The sequence below is a fragment of the Eumetopias jubatus genome, unplaced genomic scaffold (assembly GCF_037043125.1).
Source record: "Eumetopias jubatus isolate StellerSeaLion01/CBP00866 unplaced genomic scaffold, mEumJub1_p1.0 scaffold_3, whole genome shotgun sequence".
NCBI lineage: Eukaryota > Metazoa > Chordata > Mammalia > Carnivora > Otariidae > Eumetopias > Eumetopias jubatus.
In genome coordinates this window covers 2,322,816-2,335,197 of record NW_028274809.1, presented here as the reverse complement: position 1 = coordinate 2,335,197, position 12,382 = coordinate 2,322,816, and the positions used below count along the sequence as shown (strand labels likewise).

The 12,382-nt window shown below is 52.2% G+C and overlaps 1 protein-coding gene across 1 annotated transcript in view; it reads right to left on the bottom strand.

The window, feature by feature from the left end:
- Positions 1-12,382, bottom strand: part of NDUFA10 (NADH:ubiquinone oxidoreductase subunit A10) — a 53,470-nt gene that overhangs the window by 13,462 nt on the left and 27,626 nt on the right. The window lies entirely within an intron of this gene.

Sequence of the window (12,382 nt, the reverse complement as noted above, 5' to 3'; positions counted from 1 at the left end):
CCTGAGCCTGCTGGGCCCCTCGCTCCCCCGCCGGCAGGTTCTCTACCAGCAGGGCGTGTCTCTGACGCAACAAGAGCCTGCTCCACCCTGGTCTAATGGAGTGGGGCTCCGCTCCCCCTCTCGGTGGCTCCTCCCGCAGGAGTGGGCCGGCCCTGTGGGAACTCTGTGCCACTCCTCCGGGGGCGGCCACACCCGCCTGGCGCGCCCGGGATCCGTTCCGGGCCCCCGCAACCTCTGGCCCTCCTGCACCTTCTCCCTCACTTCCTACGGGCTCTCGTCCTTTGGCCTATAAACGGACTGAGAACGTCTCAGCCTTTCAAAATAAAACAACGGCCCAACCAAATATGGGAAAGCCTATTTCTACCACTCTATCCAAACTCTCCCTTCAAGGTCCAGCAGTCTGCACTGCCCTGACCTGCCCGTGGCATGTAAACAGGAGCCGTGCTGGCAGCCGCAGGGACTGGGGGCGGCAGGGCCTGCGGGCTCTGGGAGCTCCCCTGCTTCGCTCGCTTCACCCACCCCTCCCTCCCCCTCCTGCGGCAGCTCCGGCACAGTGCGCAGGAGGAAGGCCTGCCCACCCACCGGCCCACCAGCCCACCGGCCCAGGCCCAGGCCCCAGGCTGGCACACGGGGGTGGGGTGGGGGGGGAAGGGGCAGCTGCTCTGGTGGCCCCGGCACTTCTGCTCCCCACCAAGCCCCCCGCGTCGAATGGGTCAGCAGTCGGTTCAAACAGCTATGCTGACAGCACCTGTCACTGTCACTGCAGAATCTAATTAAATGTCATGAAAGCGGCGGAGTCTTTCTCTGACAAGGAGGCCTGGGCTGTACCGCTCCGGGTGGGCTGCTGAAATAAAGCACGGGGGCAGATGTAAAAGGCCGGGGGTGGGGGCGGTGCCCTGCGTTCCCAGCGGTCCTCATACTCTATAAGCCTGGGACGGCCACTGCGGGGGGTGCCACTGACAACCAGGACGTGGCCGGCACGCGGGTTGGACCACAGCGCCACTCCAGCATGCGGACGGGGTGGACAGGCGTCTAGGGTGTCAGGCTGTCCGCTGGAAAGTTCCCTAGCGAGCCACCCTTTCTGGGTTCATCCAGTTCATCAGTGAATTCAGTGAACATAGGGTCAATAACGGATGTCCATGATTAAGTGTGCCTGAGGCCCCACAATGAAAGCCACCGTCCGAACAAGCAGCTTCTGCTCTTACAAACCCCCGTGATCCGTCAGCCCAGCTCGCACCTCACAACCCGTCCACTTTAGAGTACAGTTTCTAGTGTGTCTACACTTGCTCCCAGCCCTGTACCCACCACAGGTCTAGAAGGAAAGCAGTGAGACGAACAGCACGCCCAGCACCGGCCGAGGCACCCGTCCCCACCCCTGCAGCCGCGTCCCTCCCTTGAGCACCCTCCTGTTGGAACCTTCCACAATTGCTTATTTAGCTGTAAACCTGACCATAAGAACAGATCTGACTCTGGGGAAAGGGCAACACTGGCACTGTATACAGGGGCTCTTGGATAAGGGAACGTGGCTTGCCCCGGGGGTCACAGCCATGTTCCCCACCCCCCAGTCTCTCACGCAGACTCCCCGAACACCCTCCGTTTCTCTGCCCCCACCCTCAGAATCCAACCTGGCAAGCAGAGCAATCCTTCCCGCACATAATTCAGATGCTCTCTCTCTCAAAACAGCGCACTGGCTTACAGCCTCATGAAAACGTCAACCCGGGCTTCACGGCACTCCCTACAGCCCCCTCTGATCATGCCCTGCTAGGCATGCTTTCCCTTTCCGGCAAAATAACAGCCCCAAAGCCCTGAAAAAGCCCTTGATATAAAACCTCTAGAAATGCTTTTAAATGCATTGCTGAGCTCTGCAAGAAATCACAAGGGGCTAGAAATGAAGAGCAGGTTGAAAACCAGAGTGGCGAGCTGAAGCCTCCATGGCCCTGGGGACGTGGGAAGAGCTGCCCGGAGACGGAAGGCAAAGCTGCCAGTCCGTGCGAGGTGGGACACGGGGAGGGGCTTCCTTACCGAAGCACAGCTCCTGGAGGGCAGCACCCTCCGTGGAAGGCAGAAGGGAAGGGAGCCCCCACCCTGCAAGGAGACCTCAGCTGCCATCTGGGGAACCCGCGGCCACAGTCTGTCCTCGTACGGGGGTGGGGGTTCCAGTCTCACCACATCGGGGGCCCGGGGCCCCTGCTGGTCAGGAGTCTCGGGGCTGGCAGCAGCAAACTGCCCTTACAGGAGTGGGAAGGGCCAGAGCTACCAAAGAGCGTTGGATGCCCCGGTGCATGAAATGTCAGGGGCATACTCACACCAAAAGAGCATCATTGTTTCTCCCAATTCAAACTTAACTGGGCATCCTGTATTTAGGAGGGACTCTCACTAAGTGCCCACGGAGAGAGGCCCACAAAGCAAGAACTTAGTGTCCAGAGTCTCTAGAACACAGAAGGGAAGAAGCCCCCATAGGTAAGAATTAGAGGAAACAATAAATGACGCAGTCCGAAGGTCCTCCAAACCTGGTATTACCAGATGCAGGACGAAGGAACTATACTTGAGATGCTTAAAGAAAAAGAAGCCGTTGAAAAATATAAGAAATAGTATCCCATCCACAAGATTCAGAAAGTGCTGGTGTAAGTAAAAAAGAAATTTAAACCCCGACCCAAAAGAGCAAAGGCAGAAAGAGCAGAAACATCCTAAAAGAGAAAGGGAGACTATAACACTTAATTAAAAAAAGGTCAGCACACTGCTCCTGCTTCCAAGAATCAGAAGTGCTCTCCAATAATTCTGAACCACAAGTACCAGCAAGTTCATAGTCTACTATAAAATATGAATACGTCATGGATGTATTACAATCGGCAGAGCACCACCCTCCTGTTTCCTAAGTGTCTATGTAAGCACACTGCAGATACATTTTAAGTTCCTCGTGAAATTACGAGATGTGGCTTTAGTAATTTTATTACCTTTATTACGTGAGTCAGGTTTATAGAAACTTTTCATGCTGTTGGTGGAGTCTGACTAAAACACATTTTCAACGTTAAAAATATTTTTTTTCCTAGAAAATGAGAAAGAGCCTAGCAAGAGAGTCGTTTTCTGAGGGTCCACGCCGTAAGGGCGCCCACCATCGCACCTGTTCCAGGAAACAGCCACAGAATGGCCTCCGCTCCAACACCAAACAATTCCTCCTCTTGAAAGAAACGATTCTTTGGAACGTCCCCACACCGCTCACTTGTCTGCCAGCAGGAAACCAACCAGCGTGTCAGGTGTCTCAGAGGCAGACCAGCCGTACCTGCGGCCTCCTCGAGCATTTCTAGATGGGAGCTCCGCATCCCTTTTCTGGCCAGGGACCCCTTTTCTGGGAGCCACAGATCTCCCCAGCCCCGCAGCAGCTGCGTGTGAGATCAGCCCAAGGGCTTCGTGTCGCTCACCACTATATCCCCACCACGTGCTCTCCAGAGGGACACGTGGTAACAACGGATGTCCAAACAGAACACTCTGCGAATGAGGACAAATGGTCACTGTTATTTACATTCTAATTTCAATTTATCATTTTTTTTAATATCAAACAACTGAGTTTCCTTTGGAAACATGAGCATTCCTCTAAAGGTTCACACAATTCCCACTCAGCGGGCACCTGTAAAGCCTGTGGTACGCACGGTCACTTCCTGCAAAGGGAGCGGCACCTGCCCGGCTGCAGCCGGGGGTCAAGGCCGACACCAGCAGTGACGTGGTGTGTGTGCGGTCCGTGATGTGACAGGAACGGGGCTTCACCTCTCTGAAAACAAAAACGGGCTAATCCTGAGAAAAACGTCAGACGAACCCCACCTGAGGGACAGCCTATAAAATACCTGACCGTCCTCTTTAAAACTGTCATAAAGACTAAACACAAGGAAATGTGACGGCCACAGCCAAACAGAGCTTTTGGAGACATGACAACTCAGTCCTGTGGTCCCTGGATGGGGTCCTGGAACAGAAACAAGGCATTAGGGAGACACAAGACATCAAATATGGTATGGACTCTAGTGAACAGTACTGGACAGACGCGGGTCCGTCCCCTGCCACAATACACCACACTCACATAAGACGTCAGCATGGGAAACGGGGTGCGGGGTACACGAGAACTCTCCAGCAGCTTCACAACTTCTCTGCAAATCTAACACTGTGCTAAAAGTGCTTCTTTAACATGCTTACATGTTTTTAAAATTCTTTTAATGCTTAGAAATTTTTAAAGATTAATTAAAAATTTCAGCATTTCTAAGCATTTAACTAAAATTATAAGTCCAATAGAATAGATTATCTTAATACTCACAAATTAAAAATAAGACATTAACACGTGGAACACAATAATGATGGAAAACTGCCAAATCCCCCCAGCATGCCTGTGGTTAAAATGGCTAACATACTCAGCTCCTGGGGGACCGATGCAGAAGACGCGCCCCTCCTGAGCCACGAGGAGAGATGGGCACCGTGTGGAAAGCACCTGTGCAAAGGCACCAAGGCAGGGAGGTCCCAGGTCCCAGAAGGCAGAAGAGACGGGCTGCCTGGTCCCTGCAAGGCCCCCCTCCCCAGGACCCACCCACTCCTGCAGGGATAATTGGGAGCCCAAAGACCCACAGGTGAAGGGCCGCTGGAGACAGGGGGCCAGGCCAGGACCCACCCCAGGGCGGGGCCCCACGGAGCTCACCCTCCTCAGGAAGCGCAAAGGGCAAGCCCAGCGGACCTCACAAACCTACGCTGGGCATCAGGTGGCTTGGTCTGGGGATGGCCTCCAGCAACCTGCCCAAAGTTCAGTGCTGCCAGGAGACAGCGCCTGCATCCTCTCAAGGTAAGAGAATGCCATCCAGAGCGTCCAGCCATCTTTACGATGACCGGCACTTAAAGGAAAGAAAACAAGGCACACGGAAAAACAGGCCAGAATGACCAACCGTGAAAGGAGCAGGGGAGAGCCAGGCAATTTAAACGGATCGAAAAGAGGTCCAGACAGTGCGGCTACCAGATAACTTTGTGACGAATGTGCTCAGGAATCAGGGGACAAAATAATTTCAGCAAATAACTCGACATAATAAAAAATGGAAATTCTAGAATCGAACAGGCTAGGATTACAATTAAACACAGAAACAAGGAAAGGCAGGTCTAGGAGCAGATGAGAAAGAGCTGGGAAGACTAGTGCCTTGGAAGCCCCATGAAAAGAACATGCCCAGCTGAAGCTCACGGAGAGACAGGATGGAAACCACACGGAAGAGCACCTGCTCACAGAATGTGCACAAAGGCCCAGAGGGCCAACTGGGGACCCAAGAAGGGGAGCGCTCGGAGAGGAGTGCAGGCCACACTGGAGAGGTTCCAGCAAGTCTTTTTGGAAACTGAGACAAATGTCAGCCAAAGAATGTTAGGGACCCCAAGCAGAGAAGAGACAAAAGTAGAGATGCACATGCAGGGCCTGGGACGTAGGTGCTCACCATGACACATGAGCGTGTGTGCCACAGGTCACACGCCGGTGACCTCCGGTAGCACATACCCCGAGGCCGTGGGCGCCACACCTCTCGCCCTGTGAGCAGCCTACAAGTGGGGCACGAGGAGGCCGGACCCTGCTGTGCTACCCCGGGGCGGATGGTGCTGCTGCGAGCTCAGTCGCCAGCACCCAGGAGGCAGAGGCCAACAGAGGCGTATGGGCCAAAGAGGCGACCCTGGGAGTCCGCGGCGACACAACCAAGTAAGTGGATGTCCAGGGACAAGAGAGAGCACTCGCTTACAGTGAGACAAAGTGGTACTGGAGGGGCGCTGACAGAACTAGGAAGGCGACAGTTTGGCGACCGTCACAGTAATAACTGAGCCACTGGGTGAAAGTCTGATGAGGAAATGCACAAGTTTCAAAGTACTTTCCCCTGAAAATACATAAATTACAAGAAGTAAGAGAGCAACTGACAGTGAAGACAGCACCTCTACCAAGCGGTCAGAATCGGCACGACCCGTGAGGGGCCCAGGGGAGGCCCGGGCTGAGAAGACACGGTCAATTCCATGAGGCTCCTACAAAAGGCAGGCAGCTGAAGCCTAGTCGTGGGCAAAGAGCAAACAACACCAAACGGAGGGACCTTCAAACACTGCCCGTCCTGCCCTCCTCAGAAGTTCTCCTGCACCAGGTCTTTCCGCTCTACAGAGCATCTCTGGGACAACGGAGTAGAGTTAGGAACATGAACGTGAGCCTCCTGGCCTTGACAGCTACACTGCGGTTGTGAAGGAGAATGTCCATCTGCAAGAAGGACACCTTAAAGCCATGGTTCTCTCCTTCAAACAGATCCTGGGCCCCACCCCCAGAAGGTCTGTGCGGGAGGCCTGGCCTGGGGCACGAGAGCCTGCGTCCCCACGAGGGCCGGGGGCGGGGGGCTGGTGCAGGCACCCCACGCTGAGAACCACCTCTGCACTGACTGCAGCTAAGAGGGCATCCTGAGCGCTCACGATGGTTCAGCCAATGTTATTTTTCTATTCTTGTTAATTCTGTAAATTTGAAACATTCCAAAGTAAAAAACAGATAAAACGAGGATCATGAAAACCATTTAAGAAGAAACTTTTCTGTCAGCCAGGATTCTTCAGGCTGTGGAGTGAGAGCACAGACAGCAGGGGGACGGGGTGGGTACAGGGGAGCCCTGGACAAAGCTGCAGGGGCACCGACCACAGACAATGATGAGCATCGTGTCTCCGGGGCCCACAGTGCTCAGGGGAGTGAGACAGACGACAAAAACAGCACACAAGACAAGAGCTGGGCAAACAGAGGAAAAAGCCCCGAGACCCCTGTTCCGGAACTAGAGACCTAGCTCACCGTGGACTTCAATACATCAAGGATGGATATTTAATTACCAGACTGGCTATTAAAAACTATTAAGAGAATGACAGCTAGGAAGCGAACAGAGGGAGGAAGCAGAATGACAACAAAAACCCCCTAATCCAAAAGAGGGCCAGAAGGGAAAAAACACAGACAGCAGAAACACACAAAACACTGAGGAGGAGGAGCTACTCAGACACAAGCCCATCAGCAGCTGCATTGCATGTGGACAGAGAGACAGTCCCAGTATGCAGACGGGATGAAATGCGAGGCACAAGCATTTCAGGGTGCACAGCGCCTGCTGGACACACAGCCATGCGGGAAGGCCGCCCAGGGAAGACAGCAGAAGGCGCCGCACTGGCAGTGAAGAAAGCAGACTTTGGGGACAAGCGCCGCCCACAACAAGGGAGGCTTCAGGGCACACAGAGCAGCGCTCCATCTACACACGTGGCCTCGGCATGTGCGAAGCACAGCCGCGCAGAACCACGGGAAGGAACCAGTCCACCAACAGCGGGGGACTTGCACAGAGGCTGTACAGCAGGGCCACAGGAGACCCAGACCAGCACGGAGGAAGGCGACGTGGGCCACACCGCGACATATGTCACCTCGAGACTCCAGCAGAACGCCACACAGCACAGAGGAAGGGGCGCTCTCCTCCAAGACCCCAAAATGTCACCATGTTGACCAAATGCTGATCCAAAAAGTAAGTCTCAAACACATCCAAGGATTGAAATTATACAAAGTATGTTTGTGATTAGAGTAGAATTAAGCCAGAAATCAGGTAACAAAAAGGTCATTAGAAAGATCCCAACTGCTTTTAAGTTATCCAGTATAATTCAAATGAGCACATTGGTCAGAACAGAAATCAGATTAAAATTAGAAAATATTCTGAGTTGAATAAGGAAAACCCAACATCAAGACTTAGGAGATCAAGCCAAATCCAGAGGGCAACATGTCCAGCCTGAAACGCATCTGTGCAAGAGCAAGACAGGGTGAAAAATCAACGATGTCCTTATTCATCTTAAGAAGTCTGAAAAACAGCAAAGAGAAAAAATAAAGAACAGTCATCAGTGCACCAGAATGTGTAACCATACGTGACACCCGTTAGGTCCCTGAATGACAAGCCCCTTCCGAGAGCAGAGAAGGGCAACACCAGGACCAGCCACTCGGATGAAGACGGGGACGATGGGCACCCTCAGGCCTGACCGAGTTAAAAGCACAAAAGAGGACATTTTAAACAACTCCATGCAAGAAACTAGAAAATTTAAATGCAACGGGGGCAGAAAATGCCTTGATAAATACGACTTTCCCAAAGAGGAACAGAATACTGAATAGTTCACGTCTATTAAAGAAACTGAATCCAGAGTGGAGAATATTCCAGTGGAGCCCCACCAGTCAATCCTAGTCACACTGAAGGATGACGTGATGCTCGTCTTGCACAAACTCTCCAGAGAGTAGAAATGATGGTACCCTCTCAACTGAGTGCCGATGTCAGCACGATGCAGACAATACGATCACTCTCAGGAGCGTGTCAGAAGAAAGGGAAATTATCATCCAGTCTCTCAACAAAATAGGTATAAAAGTCCTAAATTAAAAATGTGAATTAGGGGCGCCTGGGTGGCTCAGTTGGTTAAGCGACTGCCTTCGGCTCAGGTCGTGATCCTGGGGTCCCGGGATCGAGCCCCACATCGGGCTCCCTGCTCGGCAGGGGGTCTGCTTCTCCCTCTCCCTCTGCCGCTCCCACTGCTCATGCTCTCCTGCTTTCTCTCTGTCAAGTAAAATCTTTAAAAAAATAAAATAAAATAAATTAAAAAAAATTTTTTTAAATGTGAATTAGGTTCAGCTGCACACAAAGAGGATAATACACACAAAAGTGGGACTTACTTCACAAAACCAAGGTTGGTCTCACATTAGAAAATCAATCAATATAACTGACGTGAACAGAAAAAGGAGAAAAAAGAATCATCCAGGGCAGACACGTGATAAAACTCAATACCCACACGTGACCGAAATTCAACTAATAATAAAATGCAACTTCCTTAAGTTCTTAAGAAAGAGCATCTACGTTAATCCACAGCAAACATAACCCCTGCTGGTGAATTACTGAGCACGTCCTCCATGAGAGCAGGAAGCAGACAGGGACAGCCACCGCCGCACCTTCTACTCGCCCATGAACTAGAGACCCATCAAGGCAAGGGGAAGAAAAGGCAGTATAAAGATTAGGGAGAAACAGAGCTGTCATGACTTGCCAGCATGCCCCTGTTTTCCTTCTTACATACTGGGACTTTTAAATGTCCACTTTCCATACAGAGGTAATTCTAACAGTCCCTGTGTGTCCATTACGATGGCTGGGCCTGGGGCTCAGCTGGGAGTTTACCTGCTCTGAGCAGGGCCGCCTGGAGGTCCCACCCACTGCAAGAACACCCTCCATGGCGTGGCAGGCTGTTCCACCACGGAGGAGCCATACCTGGTCTTGCCTGGGCTGCTGCACAAGCCCCACCTGTTCTCGACGGCAGGGCACGGCCCCCACCCAATCCCTTGCAGGATGATGAGAGTCTCACGTGCTCTGGGGGCCAGTCCTACTCTCTTGGGACAATCCGGCTCACTCTTTCCTGCTTATACACAAAGACATATATACAAAACTACACTTCACTAACAGCCATCCACGAAGAGAAGAAATTCCTTGTAGGTACCACCAATCCCCCACTTGTAAATGCAATGACTGAAATAAACATACACGCGAATGCACGCTCCCTGAAGACAGTGCCGTGGTCTGGTTCTCCGCTGTCCCTCAACCTCTTGACCTCACGCTCTTCCTTTCTCTACCTGTCCTCACCACCGGTGACCTCACCCCGCACCGTGATGCCAAACATTGGTCACACGCTGACAACTCCCTCCTGTCTGCAAACCCCAGCTCACCCCATGTAACCACCTGCTCAACACCTCTTTGTGGGTACCATAAGCATCTCAAACAGGTCCGTCGAATTCTTCACCCTTCCCCGAAACCTGTATTTCTACGTCTTGCAACACCTGCCAGTTCCAACTCGAGTTCTGGTTCCCGAAGCCAAAACCCAGCAAAGAGCTTACTTTCTCCTCTCTTCCAAGAAGTTTCAACAGACTCCGCTGGTTGTACCCATAATCTGACCACTTCTTGAACCTTCTGTGATGACCATCATGGTCCAAGCTCATACTACCCCTTGGCCTACATTCCTATTAAGCCTCTTAACTGGCCTCCCAGCCTCTATGCATGCCCCTATGCAATCCAGTGTCGGGTTAGAAACCAGAATGTTCCCATTACGAAGTATGTCACACACACCCTCCCCTCCATTGCTGCAGAGACCTCACACTGGCCCAGGAGGCCTCCTCCCTGTGTCTGCAATGTGCTGGAAATGCCATGCCTCACCTCCATCCCTGCCCGTCTCCCCACCCGGGCCTTTCCCCACCGTACCCCACTGGCTCCCCTCACCTCCCACAGCTCTCCAGGGCTCCGGGAGCATGACTCAGGCTTTCCAAATCCAGCCCCCACCTCATCAGGCTCTGCCCTACCTTCTTCTGGGGACTGAATTGTCTCCATAGCACCCGTCACCATCATCTAACACATTCTCTGTTTTACTGTTTCCTTCTACTCTGATGTACACCCCATGAGGGCAGCCATGTCCCCAGTGTCTAGGACAAGTGTGGCCCCTGGCGCGCTCTCACAAAGTGTTCAGTGGAAAGAGTAACTGCACTGATGAACAAAGGCTGTGAATGTGTGGGAAGACCAGAAGAAAGGGCCTGGTGCCCACAGAACCTGCAGCGAGCAGAGCTCAGCCACTCAACTCATCTGAGGCCCCTCCCCACTCGGGTCACAGCTGCACGCCAAATCCCTTGCTTACATTTAGAAAAACTGAATACATTTAGAGAGGAAACCTTATCAGTAACACAAGTGGAAAGCCAGCACCACTCATAAACGAGAGAGCATTAGAAAAAATTACTCATCATCACCACATATCAGTGACTTCAAAATCTCTAAGCTTGCTCGTTTAAAAGTGAGGTCACCAAAAGTAAGAGACGTTAAAGACCTATTATCAGTAAATCGACACACTGACAGAATCAGATGAATTTTTTAAAAATTTAAAAGGGCAAAAAATTCTCACTAGGTAACTGAGTATTTATCTGATTTTAAATCCTCCGTGCCTGCGCCACCTTACAGCCCGCAGCACTGGTGTTCTGGACCAACAAACAACTTCGGGGGATGGCGGCGGACGCCCTCGGGGCTGCGGTGGGGAAGGAGGCTCCCTGGAAGCCAGATTGCCAGTGTCCCACGGCCTGGCGGGGGCCCCAGCGGTGGGAGCGGTGGCAGGGCCGGAAGGGTGGGCCACGGGTTTTGCACGCAAGCTCACTAGACATGGGGAAGGCAGAGGAAGCCAGAGCGCCAATCCAAGCACCATGGTGGCTGCCTAGACGGAGGTGGCAGTCGTGATGACACAGAACAAAATGAGGCCACTCGTACACGGGGCTCAGCAGGACGTCGGTGCACACGAGGCACCAGCGGCAGGGGGGAGCCAGCCCAGCCCCCGGACAGCACAGCCGCCACCACCGTCCTGCGGAGTGCCACGCACCTGTACGCCGACAGTTGTCAGAAGAGACCTCCAAACATACCAACTGTGGGGACTGCTGAGTGACAGCCTCTGGTTTTGTGTACTTCCCCAAATCCCTACAGTGAATACAATCACTTCCAAAACAACCAGAAGAGCTTCTATTAAAAAAAATGCCAAGTATCTCAAGTAAGATAGCAAAGCAATGGGATATACTCGGACATCCAATCAGGGCTTCAAGCAACCTGCAAGCGTCAGAGAATTGTAGCAATGCAAAAACATTTAAGATTTAAACTTACCTAAATGTTGGCTGCTCAGCTTGGTGATCTAATTTAAATACAATCCTTTCACACATCTGCCGATAACAAACCCAACCACAGCTGATGTAGAAATGGATCGTGCCCTTAGTCTTGCACTGATGTCAGGATTCCCAGAGAAATCTCTCCCTCATCTGCTGGCTTCTACAACACAACTTATAAGTGTCCTCTAAGTTCATGAATTTTGCCTGAAATGACTCTCCAAAAACAACTCTGAAAACAAATAATTCACTAAAAAGGTATGAAAATCAGAGAAGACCAGTAACACAGGCAGAACCTCCTGAGCCCTGCGTCATCCTGACCCGGCTCCGCGCCCCACCCCTGCGCTCTCCCACCGGCTCTGCAGACCTCCTGCAGACATGCACGTCTCCATTGTTTATGCATGGACATACCATAAGGAGTACAATCTGACATTGAAGAAATGTAGACGAGAGCTAGAGATCAGGCAGCATGTCCCTATCAAGATAACATACTGACAAAGAAGGCCGCCTGCCACACGTCTCCCCTGCTGAGGGAGGAGCTATGCCAGCATTAGATCCAACGGTGAGGAGAAGAAGGGAGAATTACTTCAATGAAAAGGAAGCTCTTTCACTAAAACAAACAGGCAAAAAACAAAAGCCACTTTTTGGGGACATGACCTTGGTGCCAGTCACGGGGCCCACAGCAGACAGCTCACCTGG